Source organism: Chinchilla lanigera, unplaced genomic scaffold (genome assembly GCF_000276665.1).
Source record: "Chinchilla lanigera isolate Chin_1 unplaced genomic scaffold, ChiLan1.0 scaffold00047, whole genome shotgun sequence".
Lineage (NCBI taxonomy): Eukaryota > Metazoa > Chordata > Mammalia > Rodentia > Chinchillidae > Chinchilla > Chinchilla lanigera.
Window position 1 is genome coordinate 11,071,999 of NW_004955448.1, and position 20,698 is coordinate 11,092,696.

Sequence of the window (20,698 nt, forward strand, 5' to 3'; positions counted from 1 at the left end):
AAAAAAAAAAAAAAAAAAGAAATTAGACAGTTTCTACAATTAAATCATAATGCCAATACAACATACCAGAAATTAAGGGACACAATGAAAGCAGTCCTACAAGGCAAATTTATAGTGGAGAATTCACATTATTAGGAAAACAGAGTGAACTCAAATATGCAACCTAAAAAAAACCTCAAGCTTCTAGAAAAAGAAGAAAAAGTTAAACCAAACTCATACAAGAGAGGAAAAATAAAGGTCAGAGCAGAAAGTAATGCAAAAGAGACTAAGAAAACAATACAAAGAATCAATGAATCAAAGAGTTGGTTCTCTGAAAGGTTAAATAAAATTGACAAACCCTTAGCTAACCTTATCAAAAGAAAGAAAAGACTCAAATCCATGCAATTATGGATGAAAAAGATAAAATCACAACAGATTCTGCAGAAATCCAGAAAATCAATACCTGCTTTGGGAACCTGTACTCTAATAAGTTGGAAAACACAGAAGAAATGGAGAGATTCCTAGATTCGTACAGATTACCAAAGCTGAGTCAATAATATATAAAAATTCTAAACAAGTATCAATCAATGAAATTGAAGATGTAATTAAAAACCTATCAACAAAGAAAAGCCCAGGCCCTGATGTATTCATTGCTGAATTCTACAAGAAGTTTAGAAAAGACCTAATGCCATTAATTCTCAAATTTTTTACTGAAATTAAAAGGGAAGCAACACTTCCAAATTAATTCCTGGAAGGAATCACTATCCTGATACCAAAACGAGAGAAGGATCCAACAAAAAAGAGAACTACAGGCAAATCTCACTAATGAAAATAGACACAAAAATCCTCAATAAAAAACTGGCAAACAGAATGCAGCAAATCATCAAGAAGGTTATATACTGACCAAGTAGGATTCATCCTAGGGATATGTGGATGGTTCAGCATACACAGAACAGTAAGTGTAATGTGCCACATTAACAGAGCCAAGGAGAAAAAAAATATGAAGCCCAACACCCACTCATGGTTAACATCCTACAGACACTTGGAATAGATGGTGTGTCTGTGTACCAATCTGATAAAAGTCACTTATGACAAGTCAACAGCCAACATGGTTAATGGAAACATTAGTCAGAGCAATTAGACAAGAGAAAGAAAAGGAATAAGGCTAGGAAAGGAGGAAGTTAAACTCTACCAAAAAACTTGTAGATTTAATAACTATATTCAGTAGCATAGCTGGATAGAAAGGCAAACTCAAAAATCAACAGCATTCCTGTACACAAACAACAAACTCACTAATACAGAAATTAGGGAAATCATACCTTTCAAAATACCATTAAAAAATGAAATGTCTGGCAATCAATCTAATGAAGGAAGTAAACAAAATTCACATTAAAAATTCCAGTACTCTGAAAAAGGAGATCAATGAGGACATCAGAAAATGGAAAGATATCCTTTGTTCCTGGGTAGGAAGAACCACTATAGTGAAAACTGTCAAACTCCCAAAATTGTTATAGAATTTAATGCAATCCCAAAATTGTTATAGAATTTAATGCAATCCCAATCAATCCCAATCCTACCCTGTGAGGTAGCATACCTCATAGAATTAGAGAAAACAATCCTAAAATTCATTTGGAACAAAGAGAGACCCAGAATAGCAAAAGCAATTTTGGGAACCAAGTAAGGCAGGGGCATCAGAATCCCTAACTTGGAAGTATAATACAAAGCTACTATAATAAAAACAGCATGGTACTGGAAAAAAAAAACAACAAAACCAGACCCAAGTATCAATGGGACAGATGAGAAGATGCAGAAACAGCTCCAAACATACTCAGCCACCTTTTTTTTGGACCCAAATGCTTTTGCTGGAAGAAAGCTTCTTTAATAAACGGTGCTGCAAAAACTGGTTTTCCACACGGCAAAGATTAAAAGTAGACTCCTTATCTTTTACCATGCACTAAACTAAAATCAAAATGGATCAAAGGTCTAAATATTAAAACAAAAACACTAAATCTCCTGCAAGATGGAATAGGTAGAGGACTTAAAGACACTGGTATAGGCAAGGTCCTTATGGACAAAAGCATGGGTGCAAAGGAAGCATCACACAGGTCAACAACAAGCTCTCATCTTATTAAAAAGCTTTTTGCACAACAAGAGAAACCGCCAACAGAGTGAAGAACCCATAGGGTGGGAAAAATTTTTGCAGGCTGTTCCTCAAAAGATTACTATCGAAAATGTATAAAGAAAAAAAAAATTAGACTCCCCGCAAATTTAAAGACCCAATCCAAAAATAAGCATCTGAGATAAATATACATTTCTCAGATGAAGAAGTACAAACAGTAAATAAATAGATGAAAACATCGCTGGTCATTGGAGAGCTGCAAATGAAAACGCTAAAATTCCATCTCACCCCAGAAACACAATGGCTGTTACCAAGAAATGAACCAGTAACAAATGCAGGTGAGGTTTTGGGGAAAAATGAACACTTTACTGTTGGTGGAAGTGCAAACTGGTGCAACACTGTGGAAATCAGCGTGGAGATTCCTCAAAAAACTAGGACTAGAGGTTCCATGAGACCCAGCTATTCCCCTCCTTGGTATCTTGCCAAAAAAATTAAAAGCACAGTTTGTAATAGATGAATCTTGGAAACAGCCCAAATGCTCATCAACTGGTGAATGGATAAAAAAGATGTGTTTTTTTTATACAATGGAGTACTACTCTGCCATAAAGGTTACACTTGAGACATTTCTTAGCTAGATGGATGCACCTTGAGATCACACTCTGAAATGAAACAAATCAGACTCACATGTGTAAATACCACATTGTTTCTCTAGTATGAGAAGCCAAAAGTGTAAATAAGGACCAAAATGTATAGTAGGTGTTTTGAGATAGAAAGGAAATGTTTAAATGGGAAAGGGAACAAGGGAGGGGGGAGGAGGAAAGGAAAGAAGGAAAAAGTGAAAAAAAAATAATGAAGGAAAATATGGAAACAAAGCTTTTGTAAATGGGGAGGGGAGTAGCGGCTGAAGGGAGGGTAGGAGAACGGGAAAAAAAGAATCAAGTTATATCATGTTCAGGTAGAAACTCTATGATGTGATCATTATATATATCTAGAATGTACCCATAAAAACTGATTTTAAAAAAAAGGAATGATAAACTTGAGACATTTCTAGCTAAATGGATACACCGAGACCATACTCTTAGGTGAAATAAATTGGACACACATGTTCAAATATCACATTGTTTCTCTTGTGTGAGAAACTGAAAGGGTAAATAAGGACCAAAATGTGTAAAAGAGACTGCGAAATGGGAAGAAAATGTTCAAATGAAATGAGGAACAAGGGAGCGGGAGGGAGGGAGGAAACAAGGAATAAGAGAAAAGAATAGAAGAAAAAAATGGAAACAAAGCTTTAGTAAATAGGGTTGAAGGGACAGGAGGGGAAAGGGAGAAAAAGCAGCAAGGTATTTAACATACAGGTACAAAATCCCTAAGATGAAAGTATATGTATCATTATGTGTATCCAAAATGTACAGATAAAATAAAAAACAAAAAGAATAAAACAAAACAAAGCCCCCAAACATTTAATTTTCATTTGTACAGGTTAGCACGCATGGCAATGTAGTTTTTAAGAATCATGGGGCGGGCGGGAGGGGGGGGGACAGGGGGATGGGGGACCGACCAAAATTGCAAACAATGAACTGTTTGTTGTGTAACTCTGGTAGAGTTAGAGTTTTCCTATCTTGTACTTTTCTTGCCAGAAATTATGTTGCAATGCCAAAAGTATAGAGAAATCATTTGGCTTTCAATAGCTAGTTTTGGTAACTTTTTTTTTTTTGGAGACAGGGTCTCACTATGCAGTTCAGGCTGGACTTGAGCTCACTTTGTAGCCCGGGCTGCCCTAGAACTCACAACGATACTCCTGCCTCAGCCTCCCGAGTGCTGGGATTACAGGCGTGCGCCTTAGATAATTAACAAGTACACTATGTATGTGTATATATGCACACACATTGACCACAGCTTTGTTGCAACACATATAATCTCTCAGAAATGGGAAATGCAAGATCAGCTTTCAGAATAATTAATAGATTGATGACAATATATTAAAAATCCATTATAATAACAAAAACATATACTACTGTTTAAGTTTTTTCCCCCTTTTTCTATGCTGGGGATTTAACCCTAGGATTTGCTCATGCTAAGTAAGCCCTCTACCATGAAGCTACATCTCCAGCTTTTATATTTTTTATCTGAGCATAAGGGAAATCAGTTTAGGGTAAATAGCTTATAAAAGGGCTGATAAAATGCTGGCAAGAAAAATCATAACTTTTCAAACTTCTTTAGTCTGTAACAGAATTAAAATTTCAGAAACTGCATGAATGATGGATGACAACAAATGGGAAAAGGCCTTGAGAAATCACTGAGGAAGAACAGTGTACAAAATCAGCTACAGTCAAGCTAAGAAAGTCAACAGGTCCCAAGCTTTCACATTATTGCTGAAGGAATCTGATGTCTCTGCTGATATATTTATTCTCAGCTGAGGAAAACAATTATTTTTTCCATTTATGTAACAGTGTTAAATGAAAATTACAAAAATTAAGAGATTAAGGAATGCTTACCTCCTAGGAATATAATAATCTTTTTTTTTTTTTTTTTTGGTTTTTCTCCGGTACTGGGAACCGAACTCACGACCTTGCGCTTGCCAGGCAGGCACTTTGCCGCTGAGCTAAATCCCCAGCCCCCTAGGAATATAATAAATTCAATGGTTTTCTTCAGAGAAATTTAAACAAATAGCATTACAGGATTTTGTAACCAAAAAGAATAGAAATTATTTAAACTATTTCATTTTTCAAAGAAAGGAACTGAGGCCCAGTAACATTTCCATGCTCATATATTCTGGATTGGTCCAATATTCTTTTATACTACATGTTACTTTTTCATCCTAGGTCACTTCCTATTACATGCTGTGATGAAAGAAGTACAGTAAATGTCTCAAAGTTTTTCAAGAAGTATTTATTATAATAAAAAGACACATTGCTCACAGCTCTCCTCAGAATATTCCTGAGTTCCACTCTCATATCTTTAGTTTGCTGCCTTGATGTCCAAAATTGTTTCAAAATGTTTACCTTTCACAGTCATTTTGACATTGGGGAATGCCAGTGAACAAGGTGATGTGGACACATAGTAATGTTTTTACAAGCATGACTCTGTCTTGGATGGTACTTGGTAGCCATCTTTGTTTTTGTTTTTGTTTTTTTGTTTTTTTCCGGTACCAGGAATCGAACTCACGACCTCGTGCTTGCCAGGCAGGCACTGTGCCGCTGAGCTATATCCACAGCCCCTTGGTAGCCGTCTTCACCACACTTTTTATCGTATCTCGTAAGACACTCACAAAAGAAGACTTCCAAAATGGCTCTGGAAAGTGTCAAGCATCACGGCAGACATATGTGCACAGTAAGGGGTAGTATTTTGAGGGGGTCTAGTGGCAGTATGTCTTTTACTGTAATAAACTGTTAAAATTTAAACATTCACTGTATATTTTAATCAGATCTCTTCAAATAAGCTACTTTTCCTTTTTTTCTTTCATATTTACTTTAAAAATATTCTTTAGTTTTTTCCTTTACGAAGTTATGTTCAAAGACTTCAACTTTATCAACAGAACGGTCTTTATTAAGAGGCATATTATAATTCTGCCAAAGCATTTGTGCTCACACACTAAGTAGATTTATACAGCTACACAGAAAACCATTTACTTACCCAACAAATGCTGACCACTTACTGTATGTCACAAATCGTTCTCAGTGTTAAGGAAATACCAGGGAACCATATGATAAAAATCCCTACATTCGTAGATTTTACTCTTTAATGTGGGGAGGAAATTTTTTTTAGGTACCAGGAATCAAACTCAGGACCTTGTGCTTGCCAGGCAGGTGCTGTGCTGCTGAGCTATTCCCCCAGCCCAAAAGGGCTGTTTTTAAATAAAGACTTTAAGAAGGTGACTGATGAAGCCATGTAGACATTCGTTAAAAAGTACTCAAGGTACAGGGATTCACAAGTAAAAAATACCCAGATAAGAAAGAAAAAAATAAAGAGTCCATGGTGGCCAACATGCAGTAAGCAAGGAGGGGTAGAACATGAATGACGAGCCACAGTTTAGATTTTGGCACTTACTCTAAATAAGATGGAAGCCACCTGTCGGTGAGTTGTGAACATAGGAGAGACTTACTCTGACTTAAGATGGAACCATTTTAGCTGCTATGTCTGTAATATACTGTAACTAGAGTAATCCAGGCAAGCAATAATAGATTAGACCACAGTGGTAGCAGTAGGGATCATGAGACATATATGAAGTCTGCATATATTTTGGAAATGGAACATACAAAATTTGATAAAATACTGAACAGGACTATGAAAGAGAGGAGACAATGATGAGATCGAAGTTCCTAGCACAAGAAACTGAAGGATGGAAGTGAAATAGGGCAGACAATGATCAGCAGGCTTGGGGGGAAGGCTAACAGCACTTTGACTATGCCAAGTTGTTTTTTTCTTTTAAGAGTAGGAAGAATTTAGTGAGAAGGAAAGCTACTGCCTGAGAAGTACAGAAGGGGGACCAGAAAGTGGGCTGCCCACCTAGTTTTTTTTTTTCTAAATATACCAAGTCAAACTTATAATGCATCAAAATGAGATATCAAGTAGTCAACTGAGTCTGAAATTCAAGAAAGGTAGAGACTAAAAACCATCTATTTAGAAAGCTGTCAGTGCAGAAATGGCATTTAAAACCAGGTCAGCTGACTAGATTACCCATGGAGTGAACATAGAGACCCGGGCATCCAAAATACTGTAAGAGCTAGAAAACTAACGAGTGAAGACTCAGTGAGTTAGAAAGTAGTCGGTTGTTCAGTGCTGGGGTTGGAACCCAGGGTCTTGTGCATGGTAAGGAAGTACTTAACCACCACCTATATCCTCAGCCATCACTCACGTTTCACTATCTGTTTGCCTGTCATATTTGCATTACTTTTATAGAAATAAAAAATTTAAAGGCTTATAAATACTGCTACATGCTCATTCCATCTGCAACCCTGTCCTCATCCTTTGTTTATGACTAGAAGTAACTATTATCCCTGAATTTGGCTAGTTTAATTCCAATAAGCATTTTGTTCTTTTTATTGCATGTCACAATACTAATAGCTTTTTTTTTTTTTTTTTTTCCTTTTCTTTTTTTTTTTTGTCTTTTTGAGGTAGGATCTCACTCTGCAGTTCAGGCTGGCCTTGAGCTCACTTTGCAGCCCAGGCTGTTCTCACACTAACAACGATCCTCCTGCCTCAGCCTCCTGAGTGCTGGGATTACAGGTGTGCACCACCACAACCAGCCAGTACTAATAGTTTCATACATTTAAATTTTTAAATGATTATCACCATTTTAAATGAATATAATCATGCCATACATATCCCTTAAAAGTACTTTTCAAAGCAGTTTTACATTCATAGGAAAATTTAAAAGAAAGTACAGACAGTTCCCATATATTCTCTGTTCCCATATATGCACAGCCTGCCCATCATCAATATCCTATTACCAAAGTGGTACATTTGTTACAACCTACATTTACACAATATTATCATCAAGTAATAGTCTAGAGTTCACTTTTGATGCTGTACACTCTATACATCTTCACAAACATATAATGACACATATCTGCCATTATAGTATCAGAGTATTTCACTGCCCTAAGAATCTCCTGTGTTCTGTTTTTTTCTTTCCGCCTACCCAAACCCCTGGCAAATCATTGATCATTTTGTCTCTATGGTTTTGCTTTTTCCACAACGTCACCTGGGTAAAATAATATTCCTACACCATGCCCTCCTGCCATTCCATTTCTTCCTGAAGCCAACTAACCATGGACCAAATCCTCTGCAAATGTGAGCCAAAATAAACCTCTCCTCTACGTTTTGAGTGTCAGGTATTTTGTCCAATGGATGGGAAAGTAGCCTTATAATGAGTTTTGGCGTTGTCTTCTAGATTTTTGGAATAGCCTGAGGAAGGCTCCTGTCAATTCTTCAAGAACTCTGAAATGTTTGACAGAATTCACCACTGATACCACCGGGTGGTCCCCAGATATTCTTGTTTTAAATTACTTAATCTTAACTAAAAAATTCAGATTTTCTATTTCTTCATGATTCAATCTTGACAGGTTCTATGTTTTAAGAATTGTGTCCATTTCATATATATTTCATCCTACCGCAATACTCTACAAAACCATGACAAGTAAAAATACTATTATCACATAACAAAAACCTAAAGATGGAGAGAGGAAGGCAAGAAAGGGGAGGTCAAGGAAGAGACAGAGAGAAGGAATGAAGGATACAAAGCGGACAAGGTCCACAATCTTTAGGAAACTTAAAGTCTAATATGAGAAAATAATATTGAGGAAAAATATAAATTACCCTTTAAAGTGGAGGTCTAACTTTCAGTTAGCTTGCTCTGAGACAGCCTCTGTGAGTAAATCACACGGAAGCTGAAGTTCAAGAGATGCTAAGTAACAGGGCAAATGAAGGGAAGAGAGCTGGGCGTGGTGGCGAGGCGAGGCAGGAAGACTGCTGTGAGGTCCAGGCCAGCCTGAACTGCTTAGCAAGATGCTGTCTCAAAAACAAACAAACAAACAAATGGAGACTCCAAAAAACCCCACAAAAAAGCATGACGAAGGTCTTCTGATGATCAGAGCAGCACATGTGAAGGATATGAAGAAAGGACCACTGATATGTAGGAGTGACAAGAACTGGAAGATAACTGAGTAGAGTAACCAAGGGAGACAGTGAAGTGAAAGAAGTGCAGTTAGACTAGGACTAAATTTGGCAAGGCCTTGAAAAGTAAGGTGCGGGGAAGCTAAATGTGGCGGGTAGCTACTGCAGCAAAGGAAGAAAATGATTTGTTTCACCTCGTGTGTGTGTGTGGGGGATACTGAGGCTTAAACATGCTAGGCACTCGACCTCTGAGCTACCGCTCTAGTCCTGACTTGTTTGTTTTTGTCTTTTTGAGACAGGGTCTTGCTATATGCAGTTCAGGCTGGCTCTGAGCTCTCTTTGTAGCCTATGCCGGTCTCAAACTTGAACTTAGAACACTCCTCCTGCCTCAGCCTCCCAAGTGCTAGGATTATAGGCGTGCGCCACCACACCCGGCTCTGATTTGTTTTTTAAAAGAACTATGCTAGTTGTTTTATGAGCTGGAGAAGAGTAATAGTAGAAACAAGGCAGTCGTGTTGGAGACAAGACAATAATGAGGTAATAATGATTTGCCCCAGATTGTAACAGTAAACAGAAAAGAATGAAAATGACATTAAGTAATGTCATACACTACTTACAACTTTGTTTAAAAGAAACTGCTATTTCTGGGGCTGTTTCTGAAGAAAAAAGGACATTCTTTACCATGTTACATCTCTGTTTCCCCATAACACAGCTGACTGGTGCTAGGAGTTAGGAGGAAAACACCTGACCCAGGAACAGCCAATCCATAAGCAGACCAGGAGTTAAAAAAAAAAATCTGCTTCAGCTTGGGTTGAGCTTATTACCTCAGTCAGATTCTCTTTTAGTAACTTAACAAAGTATTACATAAAGACTGGAAGTAATAGCTGAGAAAAAAAAAGAAACTTAAGTAGTTGACCCGGCAACTGGCAGGCAGCACAGCAGAAGTCCATGAATGCCCACAGACACTCCCTACTATCTTGGATAATGTGAGAACTGGCTCCATAATTTTCCTAACAACCTACTCTACTGAACCTAGTCTGAATAAAGGTGCCTTCCTCATAATAGTAAAGCCTAGTTCAAAAGAAACCCACTAACGTACAGCTGTAATGCAGAAACTAAGGCCAAAAAAATATTAAACAATGAGATGTGACCCTAGATTTTCCCACTCTAAAGATCAAGATTTTTCCACAAATCTCAAGGGAAGAATTATTAGACATGAAACAGTTAGGATTTCCTTTCTCTTTGAAATTAAAGTATACTATTTATTATAAATCTGAGCTTAGGAAATAAAGAATCTTTGCACTCTTAGTTCACAGGAGTTGAATATCTCCACAAGGTCAGGCTAAGACCACGGAACCGAGATACCTTGACCTGCTAGACTAGGAATTTAGCCTGTTACTTACTGTTCTGTCATCACTGTTTACAACACTTTCTTGTAAAACTCACATTTGAGTCACCAATGCTGAATAAATATTTGCTGAACAAATGAAATCAATACAGGAAAAGATAGAAGGAAAAATCAGTGAAAGCTACTCAGACAAGTTCAACTGTGACCCTCAGGTAGTAGAAAGTTGTCCCAGTCCCCACTCAGTTTTCTTAGTTAAGCTTTATTTGTTGTAGCTATCATAACATTACTGAAATATAATTCACGTACCATACAGTTGAATCATTTAAAGTATGCAATGCAGTGGGATTTTTTGTATAATAAATCTGTGCACTGATCACCAATAACTAGGTAACTTTCATCGCCACAGAGAAAGAGTTCCACACCCAGCAGCAGACACTCTCCATTTCACCTCCGTCACAGTCCTTGGTAGTCACTAATTTACTTTCTGTCTTTATGGATTTATCTATCCCAGACATTCAATATTATAAAATATATACTTGGTCCCCTGACACATAGCTCCTACTGTCCTTGGAATTCCTGAGTGATAAGGGTATCTTTAGTAGGATAATTAAATGACTAGTGGTTGGGGGACCCTAGGTCACCGAAAATACCAAAGCAAGATTAGAGGGCTGGGACTTTTCCAGCCTCACCTCTCAACCTAGGGAGAAGAATGCGTAAGCTGATTGGCAATGGCCAATGATTAATCAATCACAGCTACATCATGGAGCTCTTATAAAAACTTAAATAATTGTTTTGGAAGCTGGACATGTGATGGTACCTGGAAGGTGGCTCCTGGAAGAGAGCACTCTGCCCTTTTCCATGTATCTTGTCCTGTGCATTCTTCTATCTGGCTAGCTGTTCATCTATACCCTTTGTAGCAGCTTTATCTTTCCTTCCTTTTAAAAAAAAAAATGGTGTAGGACATGGAACCCTGAGCCTTGCATATGCTAGGCAAGTGCTCTACTGAGCTACACCCTCTTACCCTAAACTATCTTTAAGTAAACTGTTTCCCTGAGCTCTAGCAGGAGATCTAACAAATTAGCTGAACCAGCAGAGATGAGGTCATGCAAATCCTCATTTATACCCAGTCAGTAAGAAGTACTGGCATCTGAAAGCAAGGGGCAGTCCTGTGGGACTAAGCCCTCAACAATGATCTGACACTGTCTCTGATAGTGTAGTGTAACATTAAACTGAATTAGAAGAAACTTAGCGAACTCTTTGCTTGAGTATGTGTGTGCAACCCATTATCCAGTATCAGAAGTATTATGCTGGGTGACTGTGTGAAGACAGAGTAGGAAAGACAGCTTTTTTTGGGTGCCATATCCTCTCACATGTAAACAAAATTACATACTACGTGATTGTGACTAGATTCTTATGGGCAACATGCTTTCAAGGCACATCTGTACTGTCGCATGTACCAATACTATTTTTTTTTGGAAAATAATACTCTGTTACATGGATATACCACATTTTGATTACCTATTCATCAGCTGATGGATACTTGGATTGTTATGGATAGCACTGCCATGAAAATTCATATTTGAGCATTTGTGCAGAAAATGTTTTTAATTCTTCTGAGTTAATAGCTAGAACTGCTGGGTCACATGTTAACTGTTTTGAAGAACTCCAAAACTGCATTTCAAAGTGGTTTTCCCCCTTCCTCTTTCGCAGTGCTAGGGATCAAACCTACCCCTAGGCAAGCACCCTACCCTTAAGGTGTACAACAGTCCATGTCTGCACTATTTCATATTCGCATCAGCTGCGTGTGAGGGTTACACTTTTCTCACATCCTCATCAATACTTGTTACTCTTTTTGTTTAGTTTGTTACTGTCACCCTATTGGGCATGAAGTGCTATCTCCATTCTGATTTACACTTCTCTAATGACTAATGATACGAACCATATTTCTTTTTTGTTTATTGATCTTAAGCGTTGCATCACTAGAAGGTAACGTCATTATTTTACAGCTGGAGAACAAAAGGAAATTAGGATAAAATCTTGGAGAAAATATGAGGAAAATGCAAACACTGCATTTTGTTTATCAAAAAGCTAACAATCAACACAATTCTATAGGTATTCCTTCATTAAGGCTAAACTAATTTGAGCAGAACTTCTGTTCCCTAAGACATAAATATTATGAAAATCAGCTCATTCTGCCTTTTGTTAATCAAACTTAACTTTCAGTGTTAACAGTATCAGAAAAGACATGGTACTCTTCAAATCAATACTATAAAGAGAGCCAGGAAATACTTAGGTTTCCTATCTACCACCTAAAGACCCGGGATGATATAACAACTGCGTAAGCATCTAAGATTATTATTTTGCTTACTCCTCTGGACCACTAACAGCTGGATGCTGCTAAAGAAGACCAGGGTCAAAGAGGCAGGATGGACAGCAAATCGGATTGGACTATTTAATATAACCAAGCAGATACCAGTCAATGCAGGACTTTTAGGATATAACTACTAAATAAATTTATGTAATTGTTACTTTGAGGGACCACACACATATCATACAAATGAGAGCAGGTATTAAGAGTAGATACTGAATAGCTAGTTTTCATTAGGGAACAGGACACTGGGCCAGCTGAGGCAGCTCACTGCGAGTGAGAACATGACAAGAGATAGGATATGATTTGCTTTCTAATATTAGAAATATGTCCATGATCAAATTAGGAAACAACATGATCTCAGGATTTTGACTTTTGTTAATAAAAATTTAATAAAATTCTAAGTTGCCAAAATGCTATTAAGTTTTACACAAATTAAGTTTTGGAGAAAAGTGACAATTCACAAAATTTTTCTAATATTGAATAAATAATAATATAAAAACACTTTGCATTTAAAGTACTCTGGCTAATGTATTACCAGCAACGGTCTATGAATGACTTTAAATCATTATGGAGATTATACAGTAATTAGAGCTGCTTTCTAGTTAAATTTAGAATCTTTTAGGAAGCCAGCTACAAAATCTACATAAACATTTATTAACCTACTTATAACACAGGATTAGACAAATGAAGTCAGAAGCTAGAGATTTTTGACAGGTTGGTTGAAGCATGAGGAAGAAAGCAGGCTTTTAATGAAGAAGAAAGGAAAGCCTTTTTTCTGATTCCTGTGATTAGGACTCTAGCATAAAGGAGTAAAAAGGAACTGCAAGCAAAATGTTATTCTGACAGTTAACATTTACTGCTTGTTTACTAGGATTTAATATACAGTGAAGGAGGTTGGCTTAGAGAGACGATGTTAACTTTCATAACTTTAAAATTCTGGGTTCAAACCCAGGAGTGACTCTATGGTTCAGCTTCTTTTAACCCAAGGCTATTAAAAGCACTGAAAGTGACAGTCATCCATAAGATGATTAACTAAAACAGTAGTTCTCAAACTGTGCTCTATGAGCTCCTATGGGGAGCCATGGGACCTTTCCTGACAGTTCTGAAGGTCAACACTATTTTCCTAATACTACTTAGTAACTGTGCATGTGCCAACACATGCACATGTGTTAACATTTGCACTGATACAAAGTAAACTGGTAGCAGTTTAGCATGAATTAAGGCAACAGCACCCAGTTATAATCATGTTATTGTCTTGTACAGTTTTTTTTTCTTAAAAAAAAGCAAGCTTACTTAAGAATGGCTTTGATGAAACAGTAAAAAAACAATTACTTTTATTAAATACTGGCCTTTTCTTTATAATTTTGTGATAAAATAAGGATTACTCATAAATCACTTCTGCATACCAACTTCTACAGCTGGATGACTATCTTGAAGGAAAAGTACTTGTGCAGCTGACTTGTGAATTAACTAGCCACTTTTCCGGGGGGAGCACCATCTTTATTTGAAAGGATAACAGAGAAATCATCGTTATTCAGACTTAGTGTCTGGCAGATGTTTTCACAAAAATAAGCAAAGCAAGCCCAAAACTTATAGGAAAACCATTTATTATTATTTACTACAAATGATAATATTTGAGCTCCCAAGTGAAATTCAGGATTTTTGAAAGCTTGTATCTGCCACTGTGGCCTTAATAAATTTCCAACACTAAGATTTCTCTGAACTGTGTGGTAACAATAATAAATTGTGAATTTTCTGCTGTATGATAAAATGTGTCAGCATTTGTAAGACTTGTGTAGCTTCAGTCCTGTCAGTGACATATTGTTTTCCAAATAAACCAAAGTATCACAAAGTCAGGCAAAGATAAAAGGTACATGTGAAGTTAAAAATCAGACCCATGTCTATGGACCAATGTATTTTAATGCAGTGGTGAAGAAATGTTCATTGAAGTGGCTTGAGACTACACTATAATCTTTGTACAGTTAAGGGTTGTATCAAAGAATAATTTCATAAGCATACTGAAAAAGCAGTTATTTTGCAAATTCCCATCTGTTTAAAACTGTATGTTCTTTATACACTTTGACATTGTATCACACAACTGATCCAGAAACAGATATGAGAATTCAGCTGCCTTCTCTTCAACCAAACATTAGAGACTTGAAAAAAAAAAAGAAAATGTTAAACATAGTCACTCTTCCTACTAAGTATTTTGGTTTTGAAAAATAAATTATTTTTCATTACAAATTTTATGTTTAGTCGGGTGTGGCAGTCGCAGATACAGGCTGAGGAAGGAGGACCACAAGTTCAAGGCAGTCCTGGGCAATTTAGCTCCTGTCCCAAAAGTAAAATATAAAGGGCTAGGGCTGTAGCATAGTGCAGCACAGTGCCCATCTAGCATTCCAGAGGCCCTGAGTTCAACCCCTGACTCCACAAAATAAATACATAATGTTTATATAAAATTCCTTTATTTTTATGTTTAAATGTTTTAAAAAAAATTCTTAATTTTAATTTCAATTTCTCAAATGGAAAACATCACCAGAAATCCAAACAAAAATTCGGGCTTCTTAGTGAGCCCCAAGCCTTTGAAAACTTCTGATCTGAGGCCATTACAGTTACATACTGTCCTTATTTTGTAGGTGCCAATCAAATGACTGTCTGTACATTTAACTGTAGAAAAAGAGAGCCTCCTTTAACACTACCTTTTACCAACCTAAATAAATGGAAAGCATAGAAAAGAGACTGTGATCTCTAATGTCTAAATTCATAAATATACACAATTCAAAAATCTCTCTGGGAAAACAAAGAAAATGGTGAATACTTGTTTTACCCCATAGACCAGTGGTGGCGAGCCGATGGCATGCATGCCACAGCGGGTTGTTTATATCATTGAAAGCTCTAAAAGGTTTGCCATCATGGCCATAGTCTACGGTAGGTAGTCTCACATAAAACCTTTTCAACAAATTTGAGATTTGCATTAAGGCTGAAAGAAATTAAAGGGAAGTACTATAGAATGGTATAGTATGAAAAGTACAGACTTCACTTTGACATATCTAAAATAAAATCATTCCCTTGGTTATGCTATTAAGTCAGAGAAGCACAAGAGTTTCTTCTTTAAAATGAATTCAGTAATTTCTACTTATAAGACTGAAAGAAATGAGAATATAGTTAAAAGCATGCACAGCAGGTGCTCAAAAGCCTTCTTCAATTACACTTCTCCTTCTGTTCCAATACTAAACCAGGAAGTACTAAGATTAGGAATGAGGGTTAACTTTTTCTTCAGTACTAGATATCGAACCCAGGAGCTTGTGTATGCTAAGTAAAGCGGTCTACTAACTACATACCAGTCCCTGAGTTAAAATTTGACAACACACTATCATTTCATCATTACAGGCCTCAGGTCAATGAATGCCTATTCCAGAAAACATTTAAAACATTTTAAAGAATCTACCACCACTATCAGTGATTAGGAATCAATGATTAAAAACTACCTATGTTAGCATCCTGAGGCTCTGGGATGAATCCTCAGCACCAAAAAACAAAACAAAACACCTATGCATTTTTTCCCCAAAGTAGTTTTATATTTTCAAACTTAAACTGCTCTACAGTTCTTCTCTATCTTGTATATTTACTTAACATATTAGTGAATATGAGAAACAAGGACATCTTGGTTATCTCTAAAAAAAAATCATCAATGACACTGAACCTTCCTCCCCCTAATATATGTGAAACTAGGGGAGACAGTGGAAAAAGGGAGATGATGATAGAGAACTGATTACGGTATGTTATGTGCAAGTGAAGAAAAAAAAGGATCTGGCTCAGAGAATGAAACGAATAAAACATCTTAATGGAAAAAAATTATTAATGAAACAACTCAAACTGCCTCAAAAACCAAAAAAGCTAGCAGGAGGCAAAAGAACAATCATTTAATTGCTAAGTATATTTCTATCACATATTTCATATTGTCACATGCTTGGACTAATATATGAAAAATTAGACAGCAGTTATTTTAAGTACAGTAAATATGTTCCAAGATGTGTGATGAGAGAGGTCAGTCTCTAAAAGTTAACAAGACTTAATAGCTTAACAATTCTTTTCCCTCTGAAAACTAAAACAAATCACCAAGGCTATTTCTGAACAACAAAAGAACCGATCAACTTTATTAAATTCTTGCCAACCAAGCAAACTTTTTTATTTTTAAAGTTCAAATGACTTCATATTTTAGGCTGTGTGAACAATCACAAGTTTAATTCTGTATAATTTTAATATTCTTTTATATTTAGGGTAAAATTTTCTTCCTAAGATCCAATTATTTTTCTATTATCTTATAGTCTATTTTAGCCTAAATACTCTCAAAACTTTTATGAAAACTATTCAGGCTTACTAGAAACTCTGTACAAGAATTCCCCCCTACTTTAAAGACAAACTTAGATGAACTTAATTTTAATTTGCTTTATCCTGACAAATATTTTTACTTGAAGTTTGCTAACTACCCATTTCCTGTGTTGTGTGGGGTACTTTATTGTTACTATTTTCAAACTAACACTGATGATCTTCTATCACACTGCTGGGCAGAAGCCAAGCTTTGGTGGAAATCACCTGACAATTCCTCAAAATTATTTGAAATGGATATTCAAACATATTCCCTCTGACTCTTTTAAAAAAGTCTTTCAAGAAAGTCAGCAATAACCATATTTTGGAGGTGCCAGAATGGTATACTGAAAGGAAGTGAGGAATGTCAGATTGAAAGCCATGAATCAATTTCAACTCCAACAGAAACTGACTTTAAATGGCCACTGATTGTCTCTACCCAAACTGCCCTTCAATAAGCAGTTCCATGTCCCTGTATTAAAAAGCATTCTCCATTAACTGTTCAATGTAACCTGAAATTCAACATGACGTTACACACACACACACACACACACACACACACACACACACGACAAAAACAGCCGATTACAGATAAAGGAATAAAAATCAATTATACCGAATCCTATTATCTCCCTTTCCTCCAAAAGAAAAGCGAAAGATGACAAAATTCTCTGAGAATTGCTAGGCATTTCCCTAACAGTAACCTATTAATCTTTACAAATCTCATGAAGCAGACATCAAGCACCTCTAGTTTTACAGATGAAAGAATCCTAAGACTATGTGATTTCTTCCAAGGTCACACACAAATTAAACTCCAGAACTTTGTGCTCATTATTTCTAATCTAACAAATCATTAGATCAATTTTTTTAAAAGCTACGATTATCTCAGTCTGTACGCCGGCCTTTATACATATGCTGTCCATAATTATAAAAACAAACTGGATTTTGAAAACTTAGTATGAAAATGATATGAAATAGCTCACTGATTTTTCTGAAAACACAGATTACATGTCACAATAGTATTATGGTATATACACCCAGGCAAGGTGGCACATACCTGTAACGCCAGCACTCTGTGAGGCTGAGGCAGAAAAGGATCCCAAGTTTGAGTCCAACATGATCAAATGAGTGACTCAGAGAGAACTGGTCTCAAGTTTACAAAAAAAGGGCTGAGGATTCAGCTCAAGACAAAGGCCCCGAATTTCATCTCCCATAACGGGGCAAAAATATCATTACACAGCACTGGTCTATACTTTTTTCCAAAGACCTCCCAGTGAAACAGATGTCATAATACCTAAATCAAGAAAGCAGTGTTTCCCTAAAATTTGTTGTATTCTACATACATTATGAATCTAACACACGCAGTGACCATATAAGAAGGGGGAAAATTGGGCACAGTAATAACGTTTCGAGACTAGCACGGACGTAATTAGCACGTACTTAAAAACAGACCATTATAATGTGTTCTCTAAGGAAAATAAAAGAAGATTTCTGTCTCATTACAAGTAGTGTATGCGATTTTTACAGAAGCTGTTGTTTTCTTTCTCAGTGCTGGAAATCCAACTCAGGGCCTGTTGTATCCTAGGCAAGAGCTCTGTCACTGCCCTACACACGTGGTATCTACCCATGCCTCGTGTATGTGATTTTGAGTAAGTCATAGAGAGGAGAAAGTATGACTTTCCATTAGAGTCAAATGTCATTTCATCCGATGGAAAAGTGAAAACATTCCTAATTATACACAGGAATATCGGTTACTAAAGGGTGCCCAAAGCACTTGTCAGAATAGCTGCCTTCTATGTATTTTACTTGCACTTTTAAATCACAGAATTCTAACACAGACTCAGCACTCAATCTGATTCTGACTAAAGTGGCAAGAAATACAGAGTAAGGAAATAGATCAATTCTAAAAAGAAGGGTAACTTTAGAAAATAGTCTGAAAATCCAATAAAGGTTAAACAGAAAGTTTCCATATGACCCAGCAATTCCACTTCTAGGTTTGTAACCAGGACAAAAGAAAACATACATCCACACAACAATGTGCACATGAATGTTCACAGCAGTGTTATGTATAGTAGCTAAAAAATGTTAATAATGCAAATGTTCATGGACTGAGGAGTGGATAAATAACGTGATACAGTATATCCATATGTTAGAGTATCGTTTAGCCAGAAGGAATATTGATACATTATTGTTACAACACAGATGAACTCTGAAAACAGTCTCTCTCCAAAGAAGCCAGTCATAAAAGATCACAAATTGTATAATCCAATCCCATTTATGCGATATGTCCTGAAAGGCAAATCTAAAGAGACAGAAAGTCGTTGCTTGGGGCTGGGTAGCTGGGAAATGAAGACTGACTGACGGTAACGAGCAAGAGTTTCTTTCTGGGTGGTGAAAACGCTCTATAGTTGATTTTAGTTATGGCTGCACAACTTTGAGTAATTTTTTTTTTTTCTTTTTGAGACAGGGGCTCCCTATGCAGTTCAGGCTGGCCACGAATGCACTATGTAGCCCAGGATGGCCTCAAACTCACATCCATCCTCCTGCCTCAGCCTCCGGTGCCGGGATTACAGCCATGGGCCTCCATCCCTAGCCGCCAAAATTTATTTTAATGGGTGAAGTGTATGTAAATCGAAATGTCAGTGTACTCACTAGAAATGTAAAGCAGATAGATGAAAAAAAGATTATAGGGTTGAATAGGCACTTCATTACTATTTTTCTGGATTCTGTGGTATCTACTAGCTTTTAAATTTGTGGGTGTTTTTTTAAATTGAGACAGGGTCTCCCTTTGTAGTGCATTGTGCAGGATGGTCTTGAACTCAGGTTGATCCTCCTGCCTCTGCCTTCTGAGTGGTGGAATTGCAGCTGTGGTGGGATTACAGGCTTGTGGTAAATTTTGCAAATGGTGACTTTTAACTAAAAATATCTTTCATCACATGGTTGCAGAAGCAAATAAATTTCCTGAAAGTCATAAATTCGGTACTTAAAAGGCTTGTTATGGCATGTATGTTATTTCAATAAAGATACGAATTTTTTTCATTAGAAAAAGGACAAGAATAATATCACATATAAACCTTAAAAAAAAAAAATCACATTATAACTACACCGTTGGACATACAGTTTTTCAAGCAAATGGTCCCGTGCACAAACAGCCTATGGGAATCTGAAGATCACATTATAAAAACGTGGAAAAGGTCTACATAAAAACAAAAAAACCTACCACTTTCTCTTGAAAGCTGAATTCTTGACTCAGAATACATTTAAAAAAAAATAGATAACTAAATTCTTAAAGCTGAAAGGAACAAGTATTTTATTAAAAAAAAAAACACCATTGGGGTGGGTGTGTTTTTAACACATACACTTCATGTGCCCTGAAAACTTCGGGTGCAGCTGTGTGTAATACAACGAAGCTCCTCCCCTTTTTTAAATAATAAAACGCGACGGCGCCGTTCCACAGCCCACCCCACCCCCCAGCCCGGCAGGTGGAGGGACGGGGCACGGTGGACGAGAGGATGACAGCTTTGTACACCGCCCGCACGCTACACGTAAGAATGCGGCTGCGGTTCAGAGCGGGTAGAGCCTGCGGACGAGCCGAAATAAAGGCCCTCCTCCGCCTGGGGGGGACACAGCGTGAGCCAGGTCTCGAACCAGCTACCTCCGGAGCGAACCCCGGGCCGCCGGAAGGCACCGCGAGCATCGCCCGGCGGCCTCTCACGCAGGGGTTTTTCTGCAATGGAGAAGTTGACTCCCGTAGTTTGCGTGCTGGGGAGAGGCAGGGCAAAGCGGCGGCCGCGGAGGCCAGGAAAAACGCCTTTTCCTCTAAGCGGAGCCGCCTCGGGCCTTGCGGAGGAAGTTCGAGCCCAACCAGCGGCCGCACGCCCGTCCCGCGGCCCCCTCC

The 20,698-nt window shown here is 37.3% G+C and overlaps 1 protein-coding gene across 1 annotated transcript in view; it reads right to left on the reverse strand.

Annotated features, from left to right (window-relative positions):
• Nucleotides 1–20,698, reverse strand: part of Kpna4 (karyopherin alpha 4 (importin alpha 3)) — a gene marked incomplete in the record, with an annotated part of 68,959 nt that overhangs the window by 46,904 nt on the left and 1,357 nt on the right.